The sequence below is a fragment of the Delphinapterus leucas genome, chromosome 3, assembly GCF_059928025.1.
Source record: "Delphinapterus leucas isolate spDelLeu-1000000601 "Yukka" chromosome 3, BTC_Dleu_Yukka2, whole genome shotgun sequence".
NCBI lineage: Eukaryota > Metazoa > Chordata > Mammalia > Artiodactyla > Monodontidae > Delphinapterus > Delphinapterus leucas.
This window is the reverse complement of record NC_143131.1, coordinates 131694089-131710214: the sequence shown is the minus strand read 5'-3', so window position 1 is coordinate 131710214 and position 16126 is coordinate 131694089. Positions and strand designations below refer to the sequence as shown.

Sequence of the window (16126 nt, the reverse complement as noted above, 5' to 3'; positions counted from 1 at the left end):
GTCTCAAGACCCTCTTTAAACTCTTAAAAATTACTGAACCCCAAAGATTTTTGTTTATGGTGGTTATGTCTATCAACGTTTACTGTATCAGAAATAGAAATTGAGACATATAACAAATATTAAATGAAGTAAAAATAATGACAAGCACTCTAACATAAATATATATTATGAAAAATAACCATATTTTAGAAAATAATTAGGGCGAAGAGTAGCACTGTTTTACATTTTTCCAAATCTCTTTAATGTCTGGCTTAATAGAGGGCAGCTGGATTCTCACAACTGCATCTGTGTTCAGTCTGCTATGAAATAACATGACACATAGCCTCTGGAAAACTCCACTGTACACTCACGAGAGAAAGAGAGTAAAAAAGGTCTTAGTCTTACAATGAAAACGGTTTTGACCTCATGGATCCTCTGAAAGGGTCTTCAGGGGTCCCTGGACCATACTTTGTGAACCACTGGTCTGCACGCTTGATTTAATCTTCACAACAAGTCTATGAGGTGGATCTGGTTGTCATTCCCATTTTATAGAGGCCCAAGGTGAGGCTCAGTGAGGTTGTGAGGCTTGCCCAAAGACACATAGCCAGTGAACAGTACTGTCAGGATTTGAACCCAAGACCATCAATTCTGGGGAACTGCGTCTTTAACAGCAAAACTGTACTCCAGACCCTGGCTGATGGACAGATGTTGTAGGAGGGATGGTATCAGGGAGGAGCCAGAGGTTCTGGGATGCCATTAAGTGGGGAGGGAGATGTAGTGTGGTGGTTACGAGCACGGGCTCAGGAATGGTCTGCCTGGACCCATGTCCTGGCTCTGCCCTGTACATGCTGTGTGACTTGTGGCAAAGCATTCAACTTCTCTGAGTATCAGATACTCCTTCTGTAAAATGTGATAATAGATATTTACATCATAGGGTCATTGGGAAGATTAAATATTAAGTCACATAAACTATTACAGTACTCAATAAATGTTATATATAGTGTATACATCTTTCAGTTGCTATAAATTTGAGAACAAGGCTGTGCACACGGTTTCACTGAAGCTGGAGAGATGAAGGCAGGGGCCAGGGGAGTGAGGAGATGGGTGGCCTGGAGCACGAAGGAGAGCCTCGAGACTAGGAAAGTGGTGCTCTCAAGTGCTGGGCATCCCCTGATGCTGACTCCATGGATTTCAGGTGCCCAAGCCAGCAGTGAAATATGCTGTGACAGGAGGGCCACCCTTGCCTGCCCCAGGGGACAGGGGCCAAATCTCTTGCTCAGTTCACCATCCTGGCCACTGGGGACTGGGATCAGGCCTCCAGTTTCCAGCCCAGAAAAGCCCCCGTACCACCTGCCTCTCCTGACCTCCTGCAGGGAGTGAAGCCACAAGCTCTAGCTCCCTCTTCTGTCCTCTCAACTCTAGAAAATATTCTAGAACCACATTGCCAAAGGATCCTGAGGGCCATCTTGCCCAACTGCCCCCTTTCCTTTTTTGTAGAGGAAGAACCTGAGTCCCAGGGATGGAAAGGGACCACCCACATCATAGAGCAAGTTGGGGACAGAGGGCCCAGGCTGCCTGGTGTCTGACTCAAGTTGTACCGTGGTGACATACGCCACCTTCCTTGCTCAGCAGGTACTCAAGACCAATGTGCCTCTGAGTGTGGTGGCTCTGGAGCTCCCCTGCCTGGTTCAAGTCTCAACTTTGCCACTTTCTGACATGTGACCTCATGCAAGATGCTTAACCTCTCTGTGCCTCAGTGTCTTTATCTATAGAATGGGAATAATAATTTCACCTCCTTCAATTGGGTATGGCATAGATTAAAGTGAGCTGATCCATGCAAAGCACTTAGGACACTGCCTAGCATTCAGTACCGGCAGTTAACACTGTGACACCATCACCACCACCATCACCACTATCATCATTGTCATCGTTGAGGTCCCGAACACCATTAGGGGATATGCTGGGGCCATTCCTTACAGAGTGCCCACCCTGCTTTGTGCAAAGCCCTGGGGAGTGGTGGGTCAAGGCAGAGGTAGGTTCTGGCCTCTGCATAGAAACTGATCCACAGGCTGATTTTAGGCACATCGTCTGCCATGTCTGGGCCTCTGGGTCTCCAGCTGGAACAAAGAGGTCTATTTAAACAATTTTTTTCTAGGTATTGTACCTCCAGCTTCATGACGTTCCCCTGGCAATAATGACCATAGAGACGTGTAAGGCTGCTCCCTACGGTATCATTTATAAGGTAACAGTAAACACCTGGAAACAATCTTAATGTCCTTCCTCATTGCAATTTTAAAAATAAGACATTAATAGCCTCAAAGGGAAATAATCCAAATGTCCATCAACAGGTGAAGGGAAACCCAAACTGGCACATCCAAGTGGTGGAACACTGCTGCAATGAAAAGCAATGAACTCAGAACACAACAACACAGGTGAATCTCAGTGAAGAAGCCTTGCCCCAAAGACTGCCTGCTGTATAATCCATTCAAATGAAACTCTGGAAAAGGGAAATCTAACTGTAGGGACAGGAACTAGTTTAGTGGTTATCCGGGGCTGGATATGGGGACAAGAGGTTGGTTACAAAGGAGCATGAGGGAATTCTGGGGGTGATAGAAATGTTCTATTTTTTTTTTTTTTTTGGCTGTACCACGCGGCATGCGGGGTCTTAGTTCCCTGCACCCCCTGCATTGGAAGTGCGGACTCTTAACCACTGGATTGCCACGGAAGTCCGTTTTTTTTTAAGAAATGTTCTAGATCTTGATGATGGTATAATTTTTGAAACTCATTGGACTGTACTCTTAAAATGGGTGCATTTTACTGTATGTAAATTATACCACAATAAAGTCAGTTAAAAAATAAATGATGGGGCTTCCCTGGTGGCGCAGTGGTTGAGAGTCAGCCTGCCAATGCAGGGGACACGGGTTCGTGCCCCAGTCCAGGAAGATCCCATGTGCCGCGGAGCGGCTGGGCCCGTGAGCCATGGCCGCTAAGCCTGCGCGTCCGGAGCCTGTGCTCCGCAACGGGAGAGGCCACAGCAGTGAGAGGCCCGCGTACCGCAAGTAAATAAATAAATAAATAAATGATGACTCACACAGACAAGGAGACTTTGAATTTGTCAAAAGGAGTGGGCTACATCTTTGGCACCAATATGGGAAGATGTCCATGTTGTGTTGTCAAATGAAAAATATAGGCAGTTATGTAGCAATGCAGGTGACACTGACGGTTACTGAGAGCTCTCTGGGGGCTGGGCCCAGGCTGCACACCTCACGTGCATTACTTTGTGTAATATTGACAACATCCATGCAAGGTATTATAGATGAGAAGAAAACTGAGGTTCACAGAGATGAAGTAACACGTATGAAGCCAAGAAGCCACACGGTTGGAACCTACTGTGACTCCAATCCTATAAATAATTGCCAAGGTTAGTCTGTGTGTACAAAAAAATCTGGAGAGACAACCCCAAACAGGGCCTGGGGATTATGTGTAGGAAACACATTTATAGGCACTTTCACTTTCAATACCATCTACTTCTGTTCTGCTAAATTTGTTGTAACATGCCTGAACCTTTTTAATCAAGAGAAAGCAATATAGATTTTTTTCTTAATTACTAAAAAAAGTCCCTGTCCTGTATCTCACCTGGGCATCCCATCCTCTCTGCTCCCTCCTCCAGATGGGCCACATGCCTGCCCAGAGCCCCAGGCCCCACTGATAAAGCCAGGGCCCACCAAGGGAGCCCATATCAGGCCCGAGCAGCCCCTACAGTCCCACCCATCTGGTGCAGCCAGGGAGGGTGGGCCCAGACCCAGGAATCAGCAGCCTCCAGGGCCCTGGAGATAACAGGAGCTGCGAGGGGTGGGTGATGAGAACCATTGGGGCCTGGGTCTGCAGCAGGGAGGTGGGGTGTGAGCCAGGGATGTTGATGGACCTCTCTCCACTGGACAGACAAGGCTGATAAGACCCAGAGAAGGTGTGACCAGCCTGGTCTATGTTTGTGGACCTGACTTGGTCGGCTGTGTGGCCCTAGATACATATCATCCCCTCTCTGAGCCTCGAGTTTCCTTGGGATTCTTTGGTTCCAAGCTGGTCCTCTTTTAGGAAGTAACCTGGGCCCTGAAAACATCCTTGAAAGCCCCCAATGTATGGGCCACATCAGGATGGACACAATGCCCTTGGGCCCCCAGGATCAACTCTGAGTGATAAGTGGAAGCCCAAAGGCCACGTGACCCTGAGCCCATGTGCACGTGCCTGCCTGGTCATGCCCACGTCTGCAGGCCCCAAGGACAAGCCTGGTCACCCCGGGCCAGGCCAAGGCTTGTTTACATTTCCAAAGGTCAGATGCTGCCTTCCAGGGAGGGGCTCAGCTGGTGAGAGTATGCAGCTGTGTGCCCAGGACACAGATAACGTGTGTCCCGGGGAGGGGGGGCAGCCCCAGGAGAGGGTGGAGGAGAATGACACTCAGCTCGCCCTCCCTGGGAGAGCCCCTGCCAGCTCTGCTGCTGGTCCAGGAGCACCCTCATGGCCGCTGAGCTCGGTGTTCCTGAGGCTAGGACCGCCCTGTACTGCCCACCACCCCATCTATGCCACGGGGTGCATCCACCTCCCCAAGCCTCAGTTTCCTCATCTGTAAAATGGGGGAATCACTGCTCTTAGCTGATAGGGTGCGGAGAGGAAGGAGGAAGCTGAGGCATGATGCTGTCAGGGGAGGGGCGGGGACTTGACACAGAAGTCTCATTTGAGCAATAGCCCCATGTTCTGGAAGCCCCCCCTCTACTGTAAGGAGGCTGAAGAGATCGTCCCTCTGAGAGTCTCAAAATCACAGGGTGGGGCCTACAAGTCCTGCCTGTCCCCTTTCTCCCTTGAGGTATTTTCCAGCTGTTCTCAAATCCTACCTCCTCCCCTCCCTGCTGCCCTATGGTGTCAACAAAAGCCTAGGGGCTTCTAGTCTGGTTGTGATGGGACTTGTACATTGAAACCTAAAAAGTGGCATCTTGTCAATGTGCCCTGTGCACACACAGGGGGTGTCCACTCAGCTGGAGCCTCTGCCTGGGAGGGGACTGAAGCCCTTTTCTTCTCTTATCTCTCCCCGCCAGGACACTCTTGGTCGCCCAACCTCTGACCACTCACCTGCAAGGAAGGGGGAAGCTGAAGGGAGCTGCGTCTGTTACCAAAATCATTAGCAAAAGTTTCTTATTTTAAACTGGCAGAAGCATGAACACTGATCACCCCAAGCTTGGCATTCACAATCTCTGCAGGCGGGAACGAAACAGGCACAGCCTGCCTGTGGGTAATTAGCGTCTCTATCCACACACAGCCACATACACAACTCACAACCCAGGGTCATACTCCTGGGAATCGGCGGGACACAAATTCTACCACAGAGGCATCTGTTCACAGATGTTTGCAGAAGCTTTTTTTCTTTTTTAGTAGGAGCATAACAATACTGGAAGATTTCAAATGACTATCCACGGAGGGTTGATTACCTAGACATTTTGTGATCCAGCCACACTACGGAATACAATACAGATGTCAGAAGGCTCGGGACTCCCTTGGAAATGTTTCCAAGATTCATTGTTTTTCACAGGTGAAAAAGGACGTTGAAGAATAATATGTATGAACAGAATTCTGAAAACACACACATAAACAAAACTATTCTCTCCTTCTTGATAAAGGTAAATAGCAACTCAGGTATACTGGCATGGGAAAGTTCTGGCAGGAGTCACACCAAATGACTAACTTAATTCTTGCCATTTTCTAGCTGTGTGACCTTGGGAAGTGACTTAACTCTGCCTCAGTTTCCTACTTAGTTAGTAATAACAGACCTCATAGGGCGGTGACGACCATTAATACAACTAATTATTGTAAATCATTTGGCACATAACAAGCATTCCATACATAGTTAGGGAAATAAGGTAGGAGTCAATTTTCAGCTAAACAAATTTGTTTTCAGGAATCAAATTTTCACATACGCTTTAAGTGGTGGATGCTCGTCTGCCTGTCTTTGCTGCCACCTGGTGGTCACAAGTGAGAAAGCATCCATTGGAATGCTTGCCTTCTCTCTTCCTCCCTTTCATTCAAGTCACAATTTACCCAGGGTCTACAAAGCGGCAGGAACACACGAGTCCTGTGCCTTGGAGTGTGGCTGGAGTCAATGGTCCCAGGCCTCTATAAGCCTCAGTTTTCTCATCTCAAGAAGGTTGGTAATAACAACTTACCTTATATGCTTGTGCGGATAAAATGCAATAATGCATGTAAGGTATTTAACACTGGCCCTGACACCAAAGAAAGTTCTAGAAATGGTAATTATTGGTATTTACGCCCATTATCTTATTTAGGAAAGCAGTATTTTAAAAAATTAACTTATTTATTTGTGGCTGCGTTGGGTCTTCGTTGCTGCGCGTGGGCTTTCTCTAGTTGCGACGAGCGGGGGCTACTCTTCTTTGTGGTACTTGGGCTTCTCATTGTGGTGGCTTCTCTTGTTGTGGAGCGTGGGCTCTAGGCACACGGGCTTCAGTAGTTGTGGCACGTGAGCTCAGTAGTTGTGGCTCTCGGGCTCTAGACAGCAGGCTCAGTAGCTGTGGCGCACGGGGCTTAGTTGCTCCGCAGCATGTGGGATCTTCCCAGACTAGGGTTCGAACCTGTGTCCCCTGCCTTGGAAGGCGGATTCTTAACCACTGCACCACCAGGGAAGTCCCAGGAAAGCAGTATTATACCCATTCCATGTCTGAGGATCTTGAAGCTTAGAGAAGTCAAAGTAACTTGCCCAAAGCTGTTTAGCTAAGCAAGAAAGGGCTGAGTTAGAATCCAGGTCTGTCCTGGGGCTGCCTCACCACCCTTAAGATACCACCTTACATGCTTATCTGAGAAGAGGTTGTAAGGACCTGTTTTTACCACCAGAGGCACCTGAAGTTTGGACCCCACAGGTCAGGAACATTAAAAAAATACTCAGCTGTATTGGTTATCTATTGCTTCATCAGGAAGCGCCCTAAAACCCATTTGCCCCTACATGCCCCAATTGCCTCACGCTAGTCCGGGGCCTGCAGCCGGGCTGTAGTAATCTCAAGGCTCCACTGGTGAGCTGTCTGCTTCCACGGCCATGCGGCTGCTGGCAGGGTTCATCCTCAGTAACTGCTAGACTGACTTCCTTCCAGCTGCTGGCCAGAGGCCACCCGCAGTTCCTGGCCACACTGTCAGTCTCTCCGAAGTCGCAGTTTGCTTCATCAAAGTGTGCATACAAGGCAAGAAGACATGAGCAGAGTCACCCAGCGAGATGGAAGTCACATCTTGTGCCACCTAATCATGGAAGTGAACTGTTGCTGTATTCTAGTCTTAGAAGTGAGTCACCTGGCCCAGCCTATCCTCCAAGGCAGGGGATGATACAAGGGCTTAATACTAGGAAGAGGGGACCCCAGGGAGCCATTCTAGAACCTTCCTGCCACATCAGAGTTGCCAGCTTTTCATTTCGCCAACGAAGAACATTTAGAAAATCAACTACTCCCTCTGGTTACCATCCCATTTAAAAAAAAAAAAAAAAAGAACTTTTTACAATTTGCTTGTGGTTAGATAAATGTAGCTCTGTGAGAAATGTGCCACATGGTCCTGAGTTTTCTCACTCTGCGGTGCTCTGGTGCTTGGCTTAGCACTGGGAACCTCCCTCCCGGAGTGGGACTGCCCGCCAGCTTGGGGGAAGCAGAGAGGAGGAGATAGGGTCTGCCTGAGCATGGCTGGGCTCCCAAAGCGCCCAGCACCCCAAAATACACTGGCTGAATGAATGAACATGGCAATGAAACACCTCATGCAGAAGTGCCCCCAAACTCTCAGAGAAGAAGCAGCGCTCTGTAAGGCTAAGGAACAGGTGGGTCTAAGGCTGCATGGCAAGAAAGGAGGTTAATATCCGCAGGGTGGTTTCTTTGACATTAATCCGTTCCACATCTATTAGCTAAACCCATAGTCTCCACAGTCCCCAGCAGGAGGAAGAAGGTTCCATTTCCCATTTTAGCACTGAGCAAACAGATCCAGAGAGGTTAAGCAACAAGCAAGGAGGGCCTCAGTGTGGCTGTGGGAAAATGGACCCAGAGGAGGCCCAGGGAGGTTCAAAGGGAAAGCAGCAAGGGGTCACCAAGCTGGGAGCGTCTGGCCTGGGGTCATCTGGCCAGGCTCCCAGACCAGGAGTCAATCCTGGGGAGGGGGGTGTGATTCTGAAGCTGGTGCTCTTTGTTACTCAGCCGAGGCCACCAGCCATCCCCATCTCTCCCAAGAGGGATGGAGGTGGCATTGCAGCAGGCAGCAGTCAGGGTACCTACCTGAGCCAGACGGCCCTGGGGCGGGGGGAGGCAGGGGACCCTAGAGCGAGCAGCCAGGTCAACCTCAGAGCTTCTTCCCTCCCCTCTGCTGGGCCAAACCTGCCTGGTTCATTGCCAGCCCTCCACAGCTCAGCAACCCCACCCCGGGGATGGGCCCTCTGCAGCAAGGGCTGCTGCTTTCCCAGCTGGCCCTTTTAACAGCGTACATATCCCCTTATTTATGCCTTCTCTTCCTGAGGAACCCCTCGGGGTTTCCCTCTGCAGCCCCCAGCAGAGGACCTGACCAGTGACATCACTGGGTATGGCATGGCCACACTGTCCAGCATTTCCCACATCCAGGAGGACCCACCCTCCATAAACCCACACACAAAATCCCGAGGTCGGCACTGCCGTCATCACCGCTTACAAAAAAAGGAAACCCAGCAACCGAAAGGTTGGCCGATACGGCCAAATCACGCAGGGATAGTCTGTGGTGTCACAGCTGGAAGGAGAAAAGGCCACATTTTACCATCCTTGCTCCTGTGCTCGCTTGGGTGGCACATACACTAAAATTGGAATGATACCAAGAAGAGCAGCACGGCCGGCCCCTGTGCAAAAGTGTGAAGAATTTCATATTTTTAACCAATGTTACCCCAATTTTAAAAAATGAATAAAAACAAACAAATAAATATGGTTAAGATGGTGACAGATTTTTAAAAGAAAATCTTTCTTCCTGCATGCCAGGCATTGTGTTAACACTTTTATAGGCATTATCTCACTTAATCTCCAGCACATGGTGGCCGATACCATTAACCCCACTTTGTCCTCGAGAAACTAAAGCTTAGCGAGGTCAAGGGACCTGCCCAAGCTTGTCAGGATGGAGCCTGCAGCTGGCCCTCGTCACAGAACACTCAGCTGCCTGTAGAGCTGTGCACAGATGCACGTGGCTACTTCACCTATTAGGAGTCGAGGTCCTGGTTTTCAACACTTGTTTTGTGGTTGTTGTCTTTGCAGCCCTTGCCTTGTGCTGTGGGTAGAGGAAGTGAACTCTAGAATCAGCCTGCCTGGTTTGGGACCCTGATGGTCATTCCAGGTCTGGGACACTGGGCAGGTCACTCAGCCTCCTTCAGGCTCAGTTTCCTCATCTGTAAAATGGGACTAGCACCAGTACAGACCTCGTAGGGCTGTGGTGTGACCTGAGTGAGGTAATGCATGTGTATGCTTAGCGCTGAGCCTGGCTTCCAGCAAAAGCTGAAAATAAGCTGTTGTTGCTGTTAATTATTCTTACAGCTTATAAAATACTTCTGCATACATTGTTAGATTGGGTTCTCACAACAGCGTTGAGAGGGTGGGCAGGGTTGGACTTATTATTCCTATTGTTTCACACGAGGCAGCCAAATACACTTATTCTAGAGTTACATGGAAGTGTAAACAATAGTCAACAAATTAATGAAACTGGAAGACCTAGAAGGGACACTTCTATCAAATAGCAAGACTTAGTATAAAGACTATATATAATTAAGAGAGTACCGTCCCTGGAACGCATATTAAGAGGAGGAAAAGCATAAGGAAAACGTGTCTTCCTATGTCACCACTTAGGTCATGAAAGAAACACAATTTAAAATGAGACAGTCGGGCTTCCCTAGTGGTGCAGTGGCTAAGAATCTGTCTGCCAATGCAGGGGACACGGGTTCGAGCCCTGGTCCAGGAAGATCCCACATGCCGCGGAGCAAGTAAGCCGGTGCGCCACAACTACTGAACCTGTGCTCTAGAGCCTGCAAGCCACAACTACTGAGCCCGCATGCCACAACTCCTGAAGCCCACACGCCTAGAGCCCGTGCTCCACAACAAGAGAAGCCACTGCAATGAGAAGCCCACACAACGCAACAAAGAGTAGCCCCCTCTCGCCACAACTAGAGAAAGCCCACGCACAGCAATGAAGACCCAATGCAGCCAAAAATAAATAAATTAAATAAATAAATTAAATAAATAAATAAAAAATAAATAAAATGAGGGAGCCTTTTATACGTACCAGGCTGGAAATATCTGGAATGACAATTTTCAGTGTTGGAGGTTAAGTGGGAAAACACACATTCTCTACACTGCTAAGTGTGTGGGGCTTGTGGTGTAGGAATTGAGAAGGAGTCAGACTTTTGGGGGCAGCAGTTTGGTGAGATATATATCAAAATGTCACGTGCCACGCTCTGATCCAGAGGTTGCCCTTCCAGAATTTATCCTTATGCAATGAAAGATGTTTATCACAACATCATTTGTAATAGGAGAGTATTGGAAGCTGCTTATATGTCCATCAATAAGGAATTGCTTAAATAAATTACATGTCCATAGACTATTAAAAATGACAATATAGACCTACAGTATTGACACAGAGTATTGAATAAATAATAAAGATTGCCTTAACCCTATCACTCAGAAGCAACTATTGGTAAAATTTTTATTTTCCCAGCCTTTTTTTGTGTGTGCACACACATTATTTTAAGAAATGGAATTATACCATATACATTACTTCACAACAAGCATTTTACTTAACCATATAGTGAGTACTGTAATTTTTTCAAGTAGCATAAATTAGTACACTAAAAAAGCGACTTTTATTATTTTTTAATTTCACATAGTGCATTCTCATCTAACAATGCAAACACTGTAGGTAAAATTAAAATCTCTTTGCCTCTCTCCCTCCCCAGAAGTCATCGGGTTGGGTGTGCATCCTTTCAGATCTTTCCCCAAACTCTTCGGGCCATTTACATTCATATATATATGTGCATGTACACATATGGAGTTACGAGTTTATATTATTCAGTAGCTCGGTCTTATAAGTTAACAGTATGACTTGGAACTCTGCCAGTAACTAGACAAATTTTAGTATTTTATTCGTTGTCTCATACTCTATTTCCTTTAAAAGTAAAGGAGGGGGAAAAAGACACATAAAACTTAAAAATAAAGCAATGATGAGGAAGGAAGGGAAGGAGGGAGGGACAGAAAAGGAAAACAAAAAAGGAGTATCTTCCTTGTTAAAAAGGTTGTAAAGCTCCCTTGATTTCCACTAGGGGGAGACAGAGAAACACGGACGAGAAGTGTCCCATTGCACAGTTATTGCTGGGAGGTTCATCAAGTAGACAGTAGCCTTCCCGGGTATTCCATCACTCTCTACCATCCCTCCTCCCACCATATCAGCTTTTCAAATGCGTCATCTCTTTCTCAAGATTCGGGACTAGGAGTCTTCGGGGGGTGTTCACCTTGTTCACCCACATACACAAACTCTGGGGAGCCCACACCCACACTCACACTCACTGACCCTGGGGACCGCAGCCGGAAGAGCCGTGGGACCGTCAGCAGATGCGCGATCCAAGGTCCGCTCGTGTCGGGTTAGATGCTCAAAGGTGAGCGAATCTCAAAGAGCCTGGCCCCAGCACTGCGTCTTGGTGTTTATCGCCCCCTCCTGGCGGGATTTATTAGCGCGGCCCGCTCACACCCGCGCGCTCCAGAGCTGGTGCAGCAGGTGCCGTCAGCCCCAAGAACAACGGAGGTCACAGCGATCCTGGCGCCTCAAACACACCGGCTCGAAGAAATCCCTCCACTTCTCAAGATTCCCCGAAGGAGATGTGCAGGGACAGCAGAGATACCGAACACCACCCCCCCAGGCGTGGTGGGGTGCCGTCTCTCTTAGCCAGAGAGAACAAACATGTCAGCATGCGTTTATTTTCCACATTTCCCATGTGCCCAGCTCCGTGCTGAGTCCATGGGTGTGTGTCGGAGGCGGGGTGGGGTGGAGTGGGGACTACAACGTAAGATCGGACTCTACCTCTGTCCTCTAGTGGCTTCTGGTCCTCAACAGCTTTTATATTTTGACCGTTTGTTCTCCTCCACTCCCTCCCCCACCCTCAGGCTAGAATATCTGCCCTTCTGAGAAGTGGAGCAGGTGGCTAGCTTCTCTGCCCTCTGATCCCAGGCCTGGCTGACCCTAATCCCAGCATCCCCCAGTATGGGGACAGAGAGCGGTAACAAGTCATCTGTGGGGTTTCCTGGGGGAGTGGAAAAAGCACTGCACAGGGAGCCTTCAGGTTGCTTCGGACCCCAGCTTGGCGGTTCCTTGCTGTGGGACCTCACTTTGGTCTGGCCCCTACCTGGACCTCTGTCTCCACCTCCCTTAGAGATTCCATCAAGCTTTCACGCTCCTAAGCCACCTCTCACCTAAATGATCATATCTGGAAGCAACTGTGGTCCATCCTTGGACTTGTCCTTGCAGTCTGAGCGAGGCCAGGACTGGCCCATTGTCCCAGTGGGCTTATGTCCAGGGAGGGAAGTTGGGGGTGTGTGGCTTAACGTAATCCAGGCCGTGATTAGACAGGTTCTCCCGTTATTGCTGTAAATCTCTCCCGCCCCTGTGAGGCTGATTAGCACTCCCAGGCAGGGCACTCCCTCTGGTTTCCCTGCAGCCCCTGGAAGGCTGTGCTCACCCCTCTCCTCCCAGGGAGAAGCCACTTGGGCAGGCCTGGCTCAGGGTGCCAGCCTCAGCCAGGCCTCAGGGAAACCCAGGCGGCTCCCAAGCCCCTCCTGACATTTACGAGGTGCTGCTGAAGCAGGGGACACCCCAAACCCCAAAGGAATGTTAATTGGCTAAAATTGTTGCCCATGCACTCACTGGGATCCCAGTTATTACCGTTTTGCTTTTATTTGTCTTCCCCTAGAGGCACCGGGTTGGGCTGTTCATCTGGTTGGCCACCTCTTCGCACTGGAGCCAGAGATGGGAAGAGGCTGAGGACAGGGGCCGGAGGTGTGATGGGGAACAGAGCACCCTCAATTGCCCCCAGCTTCCACCCAGCTTCTTCCACTTGTTGGGGTCTCAACTCAGGGAAGGGGGTGAAGAGAAAGAAAGTTCTGGAAGGGGAACGAAATGCAGATGTTGACAGTGCAGCTTTGGTGTCAGACCCATGAGGGTCCAACGGCTGGCTCTGCCCTCCTTTGGCTGTGCGGCCCCGGGAAGGTGTAGCCTGTGTATGAGCCTCCATTACTGTGTCTGTTATAGTATTGGTAGCATTAAGCTTTCTGTGTCATCCTGAGGAATAAGGGAGAGGATGTGCCTACCCAGAACATAGGGGTTACAGTTATCACAGGAAAGTCTCTGGGGCAAGTTTGAAGACATCTTACTGGGTGAGTCACAGCTGTGTAGACCCTTCAGAGGGTCTGCCTTAGGGTCCGGGTGGAGAAACTAGCTCAGACAGGGAAGGAGACCTCTGGGGTTCTCTTTGAAGCAGACATGAACCTGGGGGCCAGGCCTTTCTGGTCTGAGTCCAGCTCCATGTTTACCTGAGTCTGAGGGGGTCAGCCACCAGAACCTGGGGGGTCGCATTGACAAAATGATACCCCTACCTTCTCCCAAGAGGGTGATCTAAGGGGGAGGCATGGAGAGGGTCTGGACTTGAATCTGCCAAAAAGATTCCTCATTTCAAACCCTCGACGGACTTCTGGATCAGAGCCACACTCTTGGGCCATCACAGATTGCCCCTTTCTTCCCCTCTTCCTTCTTCTCTCCCTTCTTCTCTCTTCCTACCTCTCTTCCTTCCCCTTCTTCTCCTTCCTTCCTTTTTTCCCCTTCTTTCCTCCTTTCCTTTCCTTCCTTCCTTCCCCCTCCCTCCCTAGCTTACTCACTAATTGATTACTTCATCCACTTACTCAGTACATATTGGATGCCATGGTAGGCCGTTTCCTCCATAATTTCTTGGCCTGTAAAAAATTGTGTTGAATTTCTAGTTTTAAAAATCTGACTAAATTTAAAAATTTTTCATATAATGAGACATTGAGAGCCAGGCAGTCTATGACTGGGATGGCTATATTCTATGATACCATCAAGAACCTAGACTCCTTCTACTCTGTAGTCTTTAGTGTGTGATTTTTATCCTCAAGGTCACCCCATGTTCCAAGATGGCTGTTGAAGCTCCAGCCATCACATCTGAGTTCTAGAGTTCTATATAAGGCGAAGGGTAAAAGGCACCATTCTCATCCTAGTCAGTTGTCTTTAAAGAGACTTCCTGGAAGTCCCACCCAGTGACTTTTGCTTAGACTTTAATGGTCTCTCTACCTGCAAAGGAGGCTGGGAAATTCCATTTTTCAACTGGGCACACAGAAAATTGGAATTCTGTTACTAAGGAAAAAGAAGAACAGATAATGGAGGTAGGACACTAACAGTTTTCTCCACCATTCCCGATGACCTTCGCCTCCTATGGCCTTGGGAATGTCTTGTCTCCTATACCCTCCCTGGGAGTGGACAGGTTTCCCCACAGGCATAGCTGAAGCCTCCCCTTCTCTTCCACCTTCTTCCCCAAATGTCTCCATGTTGTGCTTTAGAGGGGGAAACCACAACTGTCAGACCCTGGTGGAACAGTTAAAAGACACTTAGAAATCATGAAATAAAAATCACTTTTATCTGCTCTGCAACAGTGTAAAAGTTGTTACGTTTGCATCAAGAATGAAGAGCAGCAACATAGGCAAAAATAAACAAGTGGGACTACCTCAAACTAAAAAGCTTCTTCTGCACAGCAAAGGGAACCATCAACAAAATGAAAGACAAGCTATAGAAAATATTTGCTAATCATATATCCAATAATAGCCAAAATATATAGAGAACTCAAGCAACTCAATATGAACAAACAACAACAAAAACCCCCAAATAATCTGATTTAAAAATGAGCAGAGGGGCTTCCCTGGTGGCGCAGTGGTTGAGAGTCCGCCTGCCGATGCGGGGGACGCGGGTTCGTGCCCCGGTCCGGGAAGATCCCACATGCCGCGGAGCGGCTGGGCCCGTGAGCCACGGCCGCTGACCCTGCGTGTCCGGAGCCTGTGCTCCGCAACGGGAGAGGCCACAACAGTGAGAGGCCCGCGTTCCGCAAAAAGAGAAAAAAAAAAAAAAAAAAGAGCAGAGGACCTAAATAGGCATTTTCCAAAGAAGATATACAGATGGCCAACAACCACATGAAAAGATGCTCAACATCACTAATCATCAGGAAAATGCAAGTCAAAGCCACAATATGACCTCACATGGGTCAGAATGGCTGTCGTCCAAAAGACAACAAATAGCAAGTGTTGGCAAGGATGTGGAGAAAAGGGAACCCTTGTACACTGTAAGTGTGAATGTCAACTGGTGCATCCACTATGGAAAACAGGACAGAGGTGCCTTAAAAGATTAAAAATAGAACTACCATACGATCCAGCAATTCCAGTTCTGGGTATTTTTCTGAAGAAAACAAACCACTAATTTGAAAAGATACATGCATCTCTATGTTCACTGCAGCATTATTTACAATAGCCAAGATATGCAAGCAACCTAAGTGTCCAGTGATAGAAGAATGGATAAAGATGTGGTGTATACATACAATGGAATATTACTCAGCCATAAGAAAGAATAAAATCTTGCCATTTGCGATATAACATGGATGGACCTAGAGGGTATTACGCTAAGTGAAATAAGTCAGACAGAGAAAGACAAATACCGTATGATTTTACTTACATGTCGAATATAAAAGACAAAATGAATGAACAAACATAATAAAACAAAACTCCTACATACAGAGAACAGACTGGTGGTTATTAGAGGGGAAGGAGGTTTGGGTGGTGGGTGAAACATGTGAGGGGGGTTGACTATATGGTGATGTATGGTAACTAGGTTTATTGCGGTGATCACCTTGTAGTGTATACAAAGATCTAATTATTATATTGTTCTCCTGAAACTAACATAATGTTATATACCAATTTTATCAATATGTCATTTAAAAAAAAAAAAGCAACAACAACAAAAAAAGCAAAGCAAAGAAAGACCATGCCTGCCATGTCACAGAGGTGTCTACCCTGCTGCA

The 16126-nt window shown here is 48.0% G+C and overlaps 1 pseudogene; it reads left to right on the top strand.

The window, feature by feature from the left end:
- Positions 1–8800: 8800 nt before the first annotated feature.
- On the top strand, positions 8801–8898 carry LOC149749703 (U6 spliceosomal RNA; annotated as a pseudogene).
- Positions 8899–16126: the final 7228 nt, after the last annotated feature.